Consider the following 17,393-nt stretch of genomic DNA (forward strand, 5'->3'; position numbering starts at 1 on the left):
ACATTTTTCTGAGAGTATATGTGTAAATATGCATCTGCTAGTGTTTTGGCAACTCTAAGTTACCTAAATTAGTTTTGATCAACACTGTCGGATTTTTAAACCCACCAACGTAATAAAAGCAAGTTTAAAAAAACACAAACAAACCCTACAGTACATTGTGTGCTCTGCTGTTCCAAGCCTCAGATTCAAGACAAAAGGAGAGTGAGACTTTGTCATTCGCTAGCTGTTAATAATCAAGAGAAGATCTGCCAGACAAGCTCTTCGAGGGCTCTGTCTGTCTGGACCAGGTATATACTGCAATACACAAAGGGCTTTGCAGGGGGAGAAAAATGAGTGTTCATGGACAATGATGCAGCTTTCTTAATTAAGATTTTCATTACTGATACATACATTAAGTTCTGCAACTGCAAGAGCCAAAGCACTGTCATGTGCAGGTAGATGTCCCTGATTCCATCTTCAGGCAGTAAAGCTAAAACATATTAAATGTGCACCCAGCAAGCGTTGTGGGAGCCAGGAGAGCTCCAGAAATATTTTTGTTGGAATGCAGAGAGCGCCCATTATAGGCAGATTTGTAATGCATCTAATAGGAAGGAGAAAAGCTCATATCAATAGACGTGTGTGTGTGTGTACACATGGGTATGGTAGTGCTTTCAGGCCCTGGACTACAGACAAAGGTAACTGTAGCTGATCTAGGAGTATTCCCTATATAATAATATAATAGCTCAGGCCTTAAAAGGAACTTTGATCTCTTAAATTTGTCAATGCCGATTGTTGAGGCAGGAAATAAAGGACTGATTTGGCAGTTTTTGGAAGACAGTAAGGACTCATGCATACAGCTGACCCTGACTCTGCCCCCCAGAGGTCATTCAGTCTGTTTTCCCTGGATCCGTAGGCTGGTCTGAAAGTCAATGTAGTCTGCCAAAGGGGTATACTGTTCCCATGAAATAATTCAACTGTGGTATGGAGAAATCTTTTTTTCTTAGACCAACTTATTTTTACAAAAATCATTTTGCTAAGAAATGAGAGGAAACTAGACCCCTACACAATCCCAGAAATGGATGACTGTCTAGAGTGCATGTTTTTTATTCCACCTTAAGTAAAGCCTAACTCATTTTAGGGTGGCTGGTGTAGTTAAGGTGCACACATCTCTTGGTTGTTCTTCTGGTGCTTTTACTGGCACCCTTTCCTGTTTCCAAATCTGCATCTATATGGGGGGTTACCCATAGAGCTGCTGTCTCGTCTCTGAAGAACATCTCCATCTTTTGGTCACTACTTGAGTAGAGATGAGTGATGCTGAACTTAATAAAAGATTATTTTATTACAACAGTCAATAAATATGCATTAATTTCTTACTAAATGATATGCTCTGAATGTGCCCCACCCCCCATTCATATGTTGAAATTTAATTGTCCATGTGATAGTATTAAGAGTTGGAGTCTTTAGGAGGTGATTAAATCATGAGAGCAGAGCCCTCATGAATGGCTTAGTGCCCTTATATAAAAGGTGTGCATAAATGTCTCCTTTAGAGAAGTGTCTGTTCATATCCTTCGCCCACTTTTTGATGTTTTTTTTTCCCCCTGTAAATTTGTTTAAGTTCTTTATAGATTCTGGATATTAGCCCTTTGTTAGACAGGTAGACTGCAAAAATTTTCTCCCATTCTGTAGTTTGCCTGTTCCCTCTGATGATAGTTTCTTTTGCTGTGCAGAAGCTCTTCAGTTTAATTAGATCCCATTTGTCTATTTTGGCTTTTGTTGCCATTGCTTTTGGTGTTTTAGCCATGAAGTCTTTGTCCATGCCTATGTCCCGAATGGTATTGCCTAGGTTTTCTTGTAGGGTTTTTATGGTTTTAGATCTTACATTTAAATCTTTAATCCATCTTGAGTTAACAGCATGTTCTCACTCATAAGTGGGAGTTGAACAATGAGGACACATGGACACAGGGAGGGGAACATCACACATCAAGGACTGTTGGTGGGTGGGGGCTAGGGGAGGGAGAGCATTAGGAGAAATACCTAATGTAGATGATGGGGTGATGGATGCAGCCAACCACCATGGTACATGTATACGTACGTAACAAACCTACATGTTCTGCACATGTATCCCAGAACTTAAAGTACAAAAAAAGGTGTGAAGGAGCTGTCTTTCTCCCTTTTTCTCTTCCACCTTCTGCCATATGAAGATACAGAAAGAGGTGCCATCTTGGAAGCAGAAAGGCCTTCACTAGACATCAAATTTGCAAGTGCCTCAATCCTGAATTTCCCACTCTCCATAACTATGAAAAATAAGTTTCTGTTGTTTTTAAATTATCCAGTCTCAGTCTCAGGTATTTTGTTTAGCAGCATAAATGGACTAAGACATTAGGTACAAGCATTTATTTGACATTTAAATGTAATCCTTCATTTTCTAAGAAGGAATAAGCCAGAATCTAACATTAAAATGTCTCAAAAGGAATACTTCAAAGTGTTTTAGCTCTACTTGTTTGTTGATTAAATAAAAAAAAGCTCCAAATGATGGTGGTCAATAAGATTGTGTGTGTGTCTGTGTGTGTGTGTGTGCATGCGTGTGTATGTGTGTGAATTCCTGCACTAAGATTCAGATCTTTGAAACTGTTTTCTGGAATGCTATCCTACATGTGTAAAACTTTTTTTCCTAAGTGTATCAGAGGTTTGGGATGGAGTGGTAAACACACAGGTTGCTAGGAGGTGGCTTGCCACTGTACCTATTCTAGATGAGTAATGTTAATGACTGGTGATAACATAATGATGGATGAAGAAACTGGTTCTTTTTAAGTAAATAGAGTACAGACATCCTGTCAAAAGATTTAGTGCATGTTTATTGAGGAAGCTAAACAGTGTTAGGATTCTTCCTAACCTTTGCTGAAAGGTACTGTAAAACTGGTAGAGGACTATGTGAAAGCTATTGGTGAAGAACCAATGTAGTGAAGATTATTCAAGCATGGTGGTGATGTATAAAAGCATAGAAAAAAAATCCCAGAAAATTATTTTGATTGAAAACTTTTCATTACTTTTCTTATGTGTCCTTGAGTAGCTTATAAGTACTAGACTGAAGGCTACTATTAAAAGATTTAGATGTACCTCTCACTCATGTTCTTTCATGAGACATATGGTTCTCTCACCCAAAGTACAGGTTAATTTTAAATTAGAGGTGAGAATTATTTTCTATGTATCAAAAAGTCTAGAAATTTATGAGGGATTAAAGGTGGAACCCATTTTAGCCAATCGAAGTGTGAGAGGTAAAGTGACTTGTTTAGATAAATATCTGGAAATGATTCTCTGGAGAAAGGGCAAGGTGGGTATGCCTGATCTATCTTCAATGCCCACACATTAGAAGAAAGGAGGAATAATACAGAGACTACAGAAAGAGATTATGTAAAAGAACCTGATTAATGACAAAAAAACCTTAATTTTATCATTGCAAAGACTTCTTGTACAAGATGCCTCTGCAAGTGTCCTAGTAGAATGGCTCCTTAAATAAGTGGGATGTGTGTGTGTGGAAGATATACACCATATATACATACACACATATATATATGATATATATGTACATGTATATATAACATTTCAAATCTCCCCCAAACCCCAGCTTCTGAGTATAAACTATATTACGGAAGCTTGTGGATAATATGTGAAGTTTTCTAGGAACATCATTAAGAAAGTGAGACATTTGGCACTCTAAGCCTAGCTACACTGAGTCAGTGGCATGGTCTCCAAGGGCACTGCTGGCAGCACTAAGGCCTGGCTCATAATCATATGTGCATACCTCAAGAGGTGTTTTACTGCTCAGGTAGAGAACAAGCTGTTTCCCGTGCCTGGTTCCAACCATTCTCCTTAGCCTGCAGTTAGCCTGAAGGGACTTCTTAGACTCTTTAACATGTTTGCCTCTCTTTTGCTTCCTTTCTGGACACTGCCTAAGGACTTAAGATACACGTGACTTTCATGTCCATGATTTTCTGCCAAAGAAGGGGATAATGCCCCAGAGCATGTCATCCCTTACCATCTGCAAATGAATTTCTGTGCTCAAGAAATGCTCCAATTACCACCCAGAACAGCTTTGTACAACTCCTGACCCTTGGGAGGACTCGAGAAACTCACTCCCAGAACCCAGATACTCCCTGTCCCAGAACACAGGGAAGATGCCCTGCCACAGTTTGCACTGCAGAGGCTGAGGGATGCTGTCAGTGTGGCATTTCCAATTCTCTAGCATCTTTCACTTTCCCTGAAGTTGATGAAAAATATTCCACTTCATTAAGTATGTAGTAATACACATGGGAATCAGAGAGAGGAGAAGAATGGAGGACGTTGATGATGTGGCCTCTAGCACTTTATTTATGAGAACATCCAGAAATCTCTACATCTGGTAGAAGAATAGTGTCAATCCTGCCCTGGAGACACAGATCAGGCAATGTTGCCAGTGTGTATTTTTCCCTTCCCAATAATTTACTGATTCTGGAGTCTGACGGCAAAGTGCAGATGATGATAATTTTTGCATTCATGTGAGTGAGCCTGGCCCTTTGAGGATGTGACACAAAATAAACATAACTGTATGTAACCAGGTGAATATTTACCATACCCACACAGCCCAGAGATGTCATAGGTCTCTGATGGTGTTTTGCTTCCCATAACACTTCACCCAAGGGCAGTGAGGGTAGGTGTTGCCATCAGAGCATAAGAAGTAGAGCTTGAGGTATAGCTATTCTTAAAATATTAGGGATATATCACAAATACTTTTCCTAGTTTAAAAAACTATTTTCTACCATATCAATTATACATATATATATATATATATACACACACACACACACACACACACACACACACACACACATACATATATATGTTTTCAGGCTTTGGTTTCATGAGTGGAAAATGCATCTCACACCTCCAGTATGAAAATATTCATGTATATAGCAAAAATTACCATTGAAAATTACAGAATTAGTGAGGATGCAGAGAAATGGGCAGTCTCTTTTTTGGGTGATGAAGATATTAACTGATACTAGAGGACAGTTTGGTAATATATATATTTTACTTTGGCAGTTCCACTATAATTAATTGATCCTAAGGAAATAATCATGTAAGTGTACTTTAAAACATGTGTACACATGTATGTGCATATAGTTATAGTAGCATAGTTTAGTAAGAAGAAAGTTCCAAATTCCCAACTGTCCATCAGTAAGTGATTGAGTCAATAAATTATCTATATACTGAAGCACAATGTTGCTGTCAAAAGATAATGTAGATCTATATTTATGAACATGGTAAATGCCTATTACAATGTTAAGTGAAAAGAGCTGAATACAAAACAGCAAGTAACTTGTCCTTTCAGTTTGGAAAGAGAAAGACAAAGAGAAAGAAAAAGAGACCAATAAACAGGACTGTATGGAAATACAATATTTCCTAAGTTATTAATAATGATTATCTCTGGGCTGTGAGATTTTAAATGAATTTAACCTTACTTTTTAAAAATACTATCAATGCAACAAATTCAAACAAAACTAAATGTATACTCTTTAGAACTGAAAATTAGAACTTTTACTTTTGGGGGAAAAAGAGCTTACCTAAAAGCCGCAATAAATACTTAAAAATTCCAATATGATTTTTTATAGTCATTAGCAATCACTAACTAGCACTACTGATAGGGTGACATCACTGTCTGCCTCAAATTTCCTCCAAGTTTGACAATTTGAGATGTACATCATAGTTCTTCTAAAGAATTTTAAAATATAAAATTTCAAATAGTGAATATAATCCAAATATTTATATCCAGGGCATGGCCAGGTAAATTCTGAGAGGTTTTATGTGATAGGGTATTATTCAGATGTTACAGTGATATTTATAAAGAGTTTATAATTATACCAGGAAGTTTTTATTATATAATATTGAATTAAAAATGGGATACAATTGTATAACATGCAATTTATGCTCAGTTATGTTAAAATCTAGAGAAGAGACTAGAAGGAGATGTAAAACATTGTTAATAATAGTTGTTTCTGTGTAGTGGAATTATAGATATTTTCCCTTACTCTATACTTTCTTAATATTTCACAATAAGTGTGAATTATAGAATCATGAAAAAAGTAAATATTTTAAAAATAGCTGTTTTGCTCAACAGCTGCCAAATTTTATCCCAGATGTATCTGAAATTTAGTTTTTAGTCAAATGGCCCTAACATCACTTCCTAAAGGGGATCTCACAGAATGGAATGTGCCCAAATAAAGATAAGCCATCATGGCCACCACCTCTTTCTAAGCTATCATTTTATAATGCTTAAAATAAATCTGAGTAAAGGTTCCTTCTTCTATTGGAAGTTAGGAACTTCCCCTCCTTCAGACCCTCTTCATATCTTCTCTTGCATTGTCAGCACCTGGAATTCATAGTTAATCTACAGTACCCTGGTACATTTTTAGGTCTGGAAGCTTTGGAGGCTGATGGTGTAGATCACCATTAGGAATGGAGGATTATTTATTCACGTTAAATGGGATTTCCCTTGAATAACAAACAAGGATGAGCTGCTACATAAGACCTTCTGTAGTTAATATGCTTTCTTCCCCTTTTATTTTTTTTTTTGAGACATAGTCTCGCACTGTCTCCCAGGCTGGTGTGCAGTGGCATGACCTTGGCTCACTGCAACTTCTGCCTCCCAGGTTCAAGCGATTCTCCTGCCTCAGCCTCCCAAGTAGCTAGGATTACAGGCGACCGCCACCACACCCAGCTAACTTTTTGTATTTTTAGTAGAGACAGGGTTTCATTATGTTGGTCAGGCTGGTCTTGAACTCCTGACTTCGTAATCTACCTACCTTGGCCTCCCAAAGTGCTGGTATCACAGGCATGAGCTACTGCACCAGACCCACTTTCTTCCCCTTCTTTCCATCCCTCCCTTCTGTCTTCCCTTGTTCCCTCTCTCACCTATCTACACTTCCTGTCTCCCTCCCTCTTAAGTAAACAGCTTTTCTGTAGAGTTAGATGTCAGCTCTTAACATTTAGAGACAATTCACACTATACCAATACCACACTTTAAGTAGATGATCTAATTGTTTCTAAATGATCGTATTTTAGCAAAACGATAATGGGTGGAATCAGAGTTGTCTCTTGTATTTGTATGATGCATATTAGAGGCTTGGCAATAAGGTAGAGAGTGGATATTTTTTGAGAAAGTAAAAAACTAAACAAAAAAAACAAAACACAAAAACAAACTGGGTATTATGAGGACAGGGCAGAGGAAAAAAGGCATAAGACAAAAAAGGACAGGCATAAGAAAAAAAAAGGAATGATGTAGGTCTCTTGGTCTTTGCAAAGGTCATCCAATTGCCTGCTCCTGGTGTTTTGGACCAGATGTCGCCTACAAACCACCCTAGACTGTGAGCTATTTGAAGGCATAGATGGTGTCTTACTCACCTCTGTATTTTCTGTACCAAACACAGTGCCTGATACAATGTACTCAACAGATGCTTGGAGAGTTTAGCTAGGTCCTTTCATTGCCCTTCCTTACTGGCCTCAGCTAGAACCAAAACAAGAAGCTAAATGCCTAATGCCTTTTCACAAATGCTAGGTGAAACCATATCGTAATTCGAATTCATTTCCTCTGATTTTGCACCCTGGTTCCCAAACTGCTGGAGAAAATCTCATGACAGGGCAGACAGGTATCAACATCAACCCGCCAGGCTCATCTGCACCTTCCATACTGCCAAGGAGAGTCCTACTGTATTTCTCTGGTCAACTTGCCATCTCATATGTCTCAAGAATGATTTCAAATCTCTACCTTCTTTAAATCTCCTCCCCACTTATTCTTAGCAGGATCTTGCTCCTTAGTGGCCATCATTTGGGAAACCTCTTAACCTTTCAGTACCAAGTCTACACATGGGCTCCTTTCCTTTACTCCTCCTTTCTTACAAAAATAGAAGAGGTGTCCCTCCTTCCATCTCTCCTCTTATACTCAGGATTCTAACTCTCTAGCCTTATCAGTCATCTTACACTGCTAGTCTCATCCTATGCTCTTCTTTCTCCTGCACACTGGATCTCTCCTCTCTACCATATTCTTCCCATGAAAATACAAAAATACTAGTGTTTCCATGTTTTTCAAAACCTTCTTTTGACTTCACTTGCCCCCTCAAGATATTAAACTAGCTCATTTTCCTTTCCTTCAGCACAACTTCTGAGTTGCCCACATTTGCTATTTCTTCACTTCTCACTCTCACCTCATCCCATTGTAAACAAGTTACTGTTTTGACTACTTCAAAAAAAACAGCTTTTGTTGAGGTCAACTATCAGCTGAAAATGAATATATGCAATATATATTTATTAGTCTTTAACTTACTTGATTACTCAGTAACACTTCACATCACTGACTACTGCCTTTGATGCACTCTCTTGGCTTCTGTGCCTATGTTTTCTGATTTTCCTGCCACCTTCTTAGTGGCTCCTTCTGAGGGTGTTTTATGGCCTCATTTTCTTCTACCAGTGGATTAAACAGCAAGAGTTCTTCAAGTCTCAGTTTAGGCCTTCTTCCCAATCTAACCCTGTCCCTAGGCAATGTTATTCATGCCAACAGGTTCATTTACCACTATATGTTGATTACCCCGAATTCATATCTCCAGCCTTCATGCTACTTCTGAATTCCAGTTTTATGTATATAAACACCTGTACAATATGCTGACTATGTATCTATCAAAACACTCAACATCTCAAAAACAGATCTTACAAACTCGTCTCCACTCCACCCCTCCTTTGGTGTTTCATGTAACTGTGAATGGCATTATCCTCCATATAGTTTGATAAGCCCCAAACCAGGAGTCATTGTTGCTACTTCTCTCCTTTATCTCACATAACCAACCATGAAAAGGCCCAGGAATATTTTACTTCTGAATTATCTCTTAGTTCCATCTGTCTTCTCCTATTTCTACTGTCACTACCCTAGTCTACCTCTTGTGTGGTCTACCGGAATAGCTCCCTTACTGGTTCCTTCATATCCATTTTTGATTCTTCCAAATTATTTACCAAAGTTAATCTACCTTTATATATATTTTTAAATTTTTAATTTCAAGATAATTTTAGATTAACATGCAGTTGTAAGAGATAATACAGAGAGATCTGTTATTCTTTTTATCCAGTTTTGTCCAGTGGTAACATCTTATATAACTATAGTACAATATTACAATCAGGAAGTTAACATTGGTGCAATTCATCTACCTTACTCAGGTTTCACCAGTTTTATATGCACATGAGTATGTGTGTGCATATTTAGTCCTGTGCAATTTTATTCCATGCATACACTCATGAATACTACCACAGTCAAGCTACGGGGGGGGTTTCATCACAAAAAATCCCCTGCATTACCCTTTTATAGCAACACTCACCTCCATTTCTACTCCAACTCCCCAACTCTGTCAGCCACAAGTATGTTCTCTATCCTTATATACTTTTTTATTTCAAGAGTGCTATATAAATAGAATCACAACAGTACATAATCTTGAGATTAGCTTTTTCACTCAATGTAATACCCTTGTGATTAAAAGTAGTCATTGTGTGTATCAATAATTTATTCTGTTTAGTGCTGAGAGGTATTCCATGGTATGGAACAGTTTACATAACCACTGACCCACTCAAGATAGTTTGGTGTTGTTTTTTTTTTCCAGTTTTGGGCTATTACAAATAAAGTTGCTATGAACATTGGTGTAACATAACATACAGGTGTTGTATGGTTATATTTCTATCTCTCTGAGATAAATGCCCCAAAGTTTACCCTTTTAAAAACAACATTGATCATGCCACATTCCTTCTTGGGTTTGCTTTTCTACTGTCCTTAGGATAAATACAAAAATCCTTAACATGGCCTACCCAGAACCTGGTATCATCAGGCCCTACGTATCTCTTCAACCTCAACCTGGGCTGCTAGTCACCTCTTTCTCTCTATGCAGCTATCTTCAGGGCCTTCATCCACACTTTTCCCTCTGCCTGGAATCATCTTCCACCATCTATCATTACATTTTGTTTTTAACCTTCAGGTGTAATCTCAAATGTCACTTTCAGAGAAGCTTCTCCTGAATCTCCAGACTCAGTTAAATCCTCTTCTTATATTTGCTCTTAGAGTGCATGGTAGTGGTAAGCACAATTTATAATTACAAGTTATGTTGTGAGACCATTGGCTTAGTATCTGTCTTACATTCCCCAGGTTATAAGCTCCAGAAGGAGAGAGACTATATTGGTATTCCTCACCGTTATACCTTCAGCATTTAGTAGACACTCAATTTTGTGTCTACTAAAATTTGGCTGAGGCTTTTAAGACACAGTCCTGGAATCAAATTATATCTCTACCATTTATTAGGTGTTCTTATAAAATAACTCAAACATGCTAAATCTCAGTTTTCCGATCTGCACAATTAGGATTATAATAGCACCTACGTCATAGGGTAGTCCTGAAGGTTAAATCAGATAGCCATTAAAAGTATTTAGTCCAGTATCTAAAGTAAGGCAAGCACTCAATAGTTACTTCTTATTGCTATTATTAGTTGAACAAGAAACTAGAGTTTTTGTATTTTTTTTCCTAATTAGGCTTTAATCCATTATCTTCATTTCTTGCCTATTTTCCCAGGTTCTGATTCTTGTAACTTTGAGACACTGAAAAGGAGCCCTTAGTTTTAGATCTTGGATAACCAGTAGGACCACTGTTTCCTACCCAGGTATATGCCCTCAGACAGATGAGAGCCTTGTTTAGCCTCTTGGCTCTGCTTTCCATTTTCATCTCACTCAGTACTTCCCCTCTTGTTTTCCAGTCTGTGGATGTCAGTGTTGATAAGAATGCCTCTTCCCTACTCCTAGTTTCCAGATGTTTTCTAAACACTGCATTCCTCTTGTCTCACTACTTATACTTCCCCATGGAGGCAAAGTATCCGGTAGGTGGGACAGCCCTTGGTCTATATTTCTCAATTAGGTAGAACTGATCTATCCAAATTTGTAGGCACAGGAGTTTAGCCTCTTTGTCCTTCCTTTTCTACTTAGACTGGCGGGAGATAGTGCCCTGGAAAAGCATTGCTCGTGTTGCTCATATGCAGATACGCATTTTCCCGTGAGAGAGCTTTTGCAAGGTTTGATTGAAGGGAAGAGAGGCATCAAACCCATTTCCCCTTTACACTAAGCTATGCTCTTCAACCAACCTTTATAAACATTTTGGTTCCCTAGCTATCAGTTCTTTTATCTTATTTTTCAATAGGTTTAGAATTCGAGTGGGGAAGAGTGATGCTATTTATGGGCCCCCTCAAAGATTCCAACACTTCGGTATATGATTTTGCTTGGAATATGATTCTTTTTCTCTTCATCTTTTTTACATTTTAGCCAGTTTTCAAGACTCAGCTGAATCAATTTTACATGAAACTTTCTAGCCTGCAAGCCTCTCTTTCTTGAATGAAACCCTATAGTACTTCCTGGACTATATCATTTTATTTTTTTGGAATTTAGTCATTTATTATCTTATGTGCATATACAACATTGAACAATATAACTGCTTTTCCTAACTCAATTTTAAATTCCTTAGGAGCAAGAAAAGGTCATGTATTTATGCTATATTTATGCTTTAACTCTCCAATAAACATGATTCTTTGTACATAGTAAGTGTTTAATAACGCCTTACAGGATGAATGTGGGTAAGGGTGGCCTACTGACCAGGCTTTGATTTGAAGGCCCAAGGTAAAATGGAAATGACTTAGTAGCTGGATGGCTCCTGAAGAAGTTGTGCAGTGGTCAAAGAAAGAAAAGGTTACTATGGGCGTGTCGCTGAGGTGTGTATCAGTGCAAGTCTGTGTATACATACACACACACTCTCTCTCTCTCTCTCACATATATACGTAAGTAGAGCTTAGTTCTGTCTTGTGCTGTGTTTTCACCTTAGTAACATTTTACTTTATTTCTCTTATTAAAAATACCTGGAACTCACAGTCTGATAAGTAGAAAGGCTAAGAGAAATGCAACCAAAGGGAGGTAATATTCCTGGCTAGGGTAGATTGGTGCTCAGAGTGTTTTGATTCTCTGAATGAGTCAAAAGAATGAAAAAAAAATAGCCACTCCTATCATTAGGAAAAGAAATGAGGAGGAAGGGTCCTGAAAATGGTGTCTGAGCAATGAAAGACAGTGAATATTTTAAAGATCACAAAATTTAATTTATTCAACCTAAATGCATAAAAGTACAGGTGGGGACATTATTTATGCAGGTATATGCAAATCACTTTATAAAATAGGCAAAGCCCTTCTGCTTTTTATAAGTTGCCAAGGTGGTTCCTGATATTTTAAAAGCTATCCACCTTTAATGTAATTTCCTAAGAGTTGGAATCCCTCTGTCGAAATCATAGTCATTGTCAGAGCAAGTTTTTTTTTTTTTTCCTATCTTCTGGGACATTTACAGGCATCTTATAACCATCACAAAAAGAGTGGTTTCCACAGTGATGTGACTGGAAAAATCCCTTGGAAATTGCTGAGGAGCAAGTCACAGTGTTCAAAGCAGAGAACATAGGCTTTGAAAACATGAACCCATCTGACCTCTTGAATTTAGTACAGTGAATTCCTGAGCTCTGAAACATGGGGCCCGGCTGTGCATGCCATATTGGTGCTATAAGACTGGCAGTAGGTTGGCTGTGGCATGGTCTATTTCAAACTCCTTCACAGTGCCCAGTGTTGCATGTTCCCAGATGACATTTGGTTGGCAGAAGCTGGGCTTCCAAAGCTGGCAGCCTGGAATGCAGCCCACTGTGTTTTGACAAACACATAATTGACCATCTGATCACCAGCCTACGTTCTGCACTCAGGTCACTGGGGGACCTGGGCTTTCAATAGGTCCCTACTCCTCATCTTGTTCATCTTCCCAAACCTTTCTCCAGAAAGCAATATAGAGAAGACTTAAACACACCCACACATATCCTCCCATTTGCAAAAGAGAACATAGTACATGAAACATAAGCTGTTGAAAATTTCCTTTAAATTGTCCTGGCAGCCCAAAGTGAACAAGAGAAAAGCACACTTATGGTGAACTCTAATTCAGAGAGAAGGAATGAATACACTGAATTGTTTCAACACCCGGCTGTGCATAAGTTGCAATTCAGTTCAATGGTTTGGAAATTTTGCTTAGAAAAAGGGAGCAATGAGAAAATGATAGGAAATTGGGGCATTGATTGACTTTAGGGGGGCTTTATTTAGAAACTGTTTCATTTTCAGGTGAAAGAAGAGAAAAGCAGGACACTGAGAATGTCTTCTGCTTATCTGCCTGCTCCTTCCCCACACTCACTATGGACAGTAGGAGACCCTTGACCCTGGCAACCAGGGGGCAGTAGCTCAAAGTGAGGTCATATTCAAATTGAGGTCTTTGCTGAAGATCCCATAAGGATGCATTTTGGTCTGAAATTTTACTTCACGCAATGTATCAGCCTTTCTCCTAGAAGGCAAAGATTATGCAATAGGCCAAGATATGCTGGAATTATGCAAAGATTAATGTCTATTTCAACACTATCAAATAGCCTCTTCCTTCCATTCTACCCCTACTGCACAGTTCAGGCCTTTGGCTTTTACCTTTGACCTGGTCTCCCTATTCTGAGCCAGCCTCTCCACTTTCACCAGAGCGCTCTTTCTAAAACATACAACTGCTTACAATTCTTCAAAGCCTCCTTGAGCCTGTAGGATCAAGTCCAAACTCTTTTGCATGGCATACAAGGTCCTCTGTATGGCAGGCAAGGTCCCCTGCCTGCTTTCCAGTCCAATCTCAACCATCATGTTTCAATCACACCAAACTACGCACTCCTCTGGATCTTGTTGCTACTTAATGCCTCCTGATTTTGTAAATGCTGTTACATTTTTTTCTTGATTATGATCGCCTTTTCTTTCTACTCTCTCACATCTAACTGGTAAACTGCAATTTACTCTTCTGACTTTAAGACCCAGCCTGGGCACCTTTCCCCATGCAAGTAGGCACTCCTTCTTTATTCCTCTTACTAGTCTTGTATATACCTGCATTTCAGTGCCTATCATGTTATAGTCTTTATTCACTTATTTATGTCCCCCATCAGACTGTGAGATTTCTAACAAAAGAAAGCTTTTTTTATTTATCTTGGAGTCTCCAGAACCAAGCATAGTGACTAGCTTTCCATAAATGTTTGTTGAATGAAAACTAAATAAAGAGCTGTGTATGATAATTACTCAAAATGAAGCCAAGTAGTAGCGTTAGCTTTTATAAGCATAGTAGGAGCCCATTAGCAATCTAATGAAGGCAGAAGATCCCAGCAGTAAGGCACTTTCTGATGGGTATGGCAGGAGCTGGTGACTGGCTGGGGTGACAGTAAGAGTGAGGGATGAATTCTGTGATGGAGGAATGTCTTTTTTAACAAAGAATGCCACTAAGGCTGCAAATTAACACCCTTTTTAAGACTTAATATTCAATACTGAAAGATATTGCCCTGAGAATAAATCTGAATCTGAATTGTAGAGACACCTAACTTATAAGAACCAGGCTTCCCAAATAAGGTAAGTCTGTGCTACCTACTTTAAGGCAGCATGGCAGGTTATGGAGTGTTCCTCTTTGTTTCTGCTAAACAGTAATGTAATGGAAAATTCTGGGGGTAATATCTGGCAGCTATTCAGTTCCCACTGAAATCCAGGTCAAATGCAGATTGTGACACTGGACTAAATGCACTGCTAAGAAGAGAAGGTCGAACAAGCAGAATTCTGTACCTGTTTAGAGGAGGCCATTGAAGAGGCACTTGGAGTCGAAGCACTGGGGAGATAATGTTCTGATCTGTTCTCAAGGGACATTTCTTTTCCTTTTGCTGGGCCTCTGGGGCACCACCCTGGAGGCATCAACTGTGTCTATGGTGTGCTTGAAGACAGTAGGACTGTCATAAGCCTCGTCACCCTGCTGATATGAGGGCAGCTTCAAGATTTGGAACAAGCCAAGAAAACATGAAGCCTGGTCCAGGGATGGGACAAGGTCATGGGTATATGAACGAATTATCAGCTCATTATAGGTCATTCCTCCAGCCTTACGTGTGGTTAAAAAAACAGGATATCTCTAGAAGCTATGCGACTGATGGTTAATGTAGAATAGAATCAGATTTACATTTTCCTATGAGCCAGAGACAGCCTTTCAACTACACTTTTTATCTCCAAAGTCTCCCCCTTAATTCCTAATTGGTGACACAGGTCCCCTGTGCTGCTTGTGTCTGAGGCTCGCCCTATAGCACTGACGTCACAATAGCTGAGCCGTGCGGGCAGGAGTGAACTGTGCTGACTCATCCCCGTGATGTGAGGATTAATGCCTTGTCTAACACAGAGCTATTATGTGAACTGTTTTTACACAAAAGAACTGTAACAAAAATGATTTGCCAGTCAGAGGACTAGAAATATGCAGTGCTAGGTAACTGAGGGAGGGCTGTGCAGATATAAAGTGGTAACTATAAGCATGCATATTGACATCCTCCAAAGCATTAACAGACCCACTCTATCAACACTGAAATAGAGAATAACAAGACTTGTCATGGGCAGGTAGGACCCACCCCTGTTGTATAAATGCATTACACACAGCACCAGTCTTCAGGGAGTTTAATCAATCTCCTTTCTCTGTCAAATAAACTGTCACATTACACTTTAGCCTTAGCATACTTTGGAGGATTCTGACTCCCTAAATATATTTGCCACCATCTTCTAGGAATATTAGTGGAAGGCACACATAAACAAAATAATCACAGGAATCTCCATTCTGTGCAAATGATTATAATACAGGAAATATCTTGGAGTGAGGAGTCAGTGAAGCAACATATAATGTTGTGAATAAGGGACAGTGCTCACCAGAGAGTGAGAAGCAGCCAGAGGATGCCGATAATTATTTATCACATTAGGTGACTATCACTACCTGTAGGATCTCTTGGGTATTGTCTCTTATAAGTGACTTTGATTATTTGGGTTCACTGGCCTAGAATCTCTTTCAAGCAGTTCAAAATAAAATTTATTTAAACCCATTCAGTGCAGCTGGTTTGAACTTTAAATAATTAATGTTCTTTTTTTCATATAAAATCAAGTGGTTTTTTACCTCTCAAATGCTTTTCCACCTTTTCTAAAAAAGAGTGGTACTTTTATAAACCTTCTGGCACAAGTGAATCTGGGATTTCTTTTTTTTCCCCTGTAGACTTCATAATTTTGCACAAAAGTTTAGCCTATTTACTTTACAGTCTTGTACTTCTTAGTAAAGGGATATTAGAAATTTTGTCAATAAATGAAAGCTCTGATCTGGAAGTTAAAATTAAAAACTATTGGACCTAGGGATGGGTACATAACTGAAGAATACATAATTGCCCAATGATTGACAGGGGAGCAAAGGCCCAACTGTTGCTGGTATTTGGCTGAATAATGTAAGCTATACTTTAAAAGAGCAGTGACTTTTGCAAACAGCAGCTGCAGCCAAGTAAAGGGCAGCCTTTACAGAAGTACAGTGTCTGGGCTGCTGGTATTTTCTGCACCCTCATGGATATAGCAACTTAGTATTACCACCAACAGCATAGACTCCAAACGCAAAAGGCACTAATACACACTACAGAAGCACTAGAAACCACAACAAAGTCAACTGAGAAATATGCCAAAGAAGACCACAATTTCCCAAATCCAACACTTTTTTTTAAAAAGGTAAAGAAATCACTTTTACTTACGTAAAGAGAAAGGGCAGGTCACAGACTGATGGTCAAAGAACTGAAAAAGAAAAAATAAGGAATTAAAAACAAACCAAGCGATATAGTGGGAAGAAAGAAAGCCAATCTAGGTAAAGATGGGACTGGCTGTTCCTAAAGGAGCCTATTTTGTCACTTCTAGCCTCAAAATAAAGAACTGCCTTCATAAAAACTTTCTAAGGTGTGACCCCTGCTATGACGACCAACACAGTACTTCCCAACACAAGGAGTGCAAGACCTTTCTTTGTCAATTTCATTCTGATCTGTATCATAAGGGATTGGGTAGAGTTGTGCTACCATTTAATAGAATAGCCACTAGCCACATTTGTCTATTTAAATTTAAATTAGTTAACATTTAATAAAAAGGTAAACATTTAGTTCCTCAGCTTGCCAGCTGCATTTCAAGTGTTCAATACCCACACGTGCTGGTGACTGCCTTACTGAATAGCATAGATATGAAATGTTTCTATTATTGTCGAAATTTCCATTGGGCAGCTCTGACTAGAATAGGTAAAAACTTAACTATTTAGTACATGACCAATTTTAGCTAATTTTGACAAAGATGAGTCAAACCCTGATAAACTTTGTCTGTTCTAAGGTATATTTAGTATGTTTAATGTTCAGAAGTTCCTCTGAACAAATTCAATACATTCGTGTGTTGCTAAGAACTCAGTTAAGTTTGCC

The 17,393-nt window shown here is 38.6% G+C and overlaps 1 protein-coding gene across 25 annotated transcripts in view; it reads right to left on the minus strand.

Moving 5' to 3' along the window:
- ZBTB20 (zinc finger and BTB domain containing 20) overlaps positions 1 to 17,393 on the minus strand; it is an 822,970-nt gene that overhangs the window by 171,718 nt on the left and 633,859 nt on the right. For all 25 annotated transcript variants that reach the window (XM_064374645.1, XM_064374627.1, XM_064374639.1 and 22 more), the window contains one exon: positions 16,692 to 16,731. The gene's annotated coding sequence lies outside the window, so the exon portion shown is untranslated. The remainder of the gene's footprint in view (positions 1 to 16,691; positions 16,732 to 17,393) is intronic.

This window comes from Aotus nancymaae, unplaced genomic scaffold (assembly GCF_030222135.1).
Source record: "Aotus nancymaae isolate 86718 unplaced genomic scaffold, 86718_ANA_hifiasm-v0.15.2.pri h1tg000011l, whole genome shotgun sequence".
Classification (NCBI taxonomy): domain Eukaryota; kingdom Metazoa; phylum Chordata; class Mammalia; order Primates; family Aotidae; genus Aotus; species Aotus nancymaae.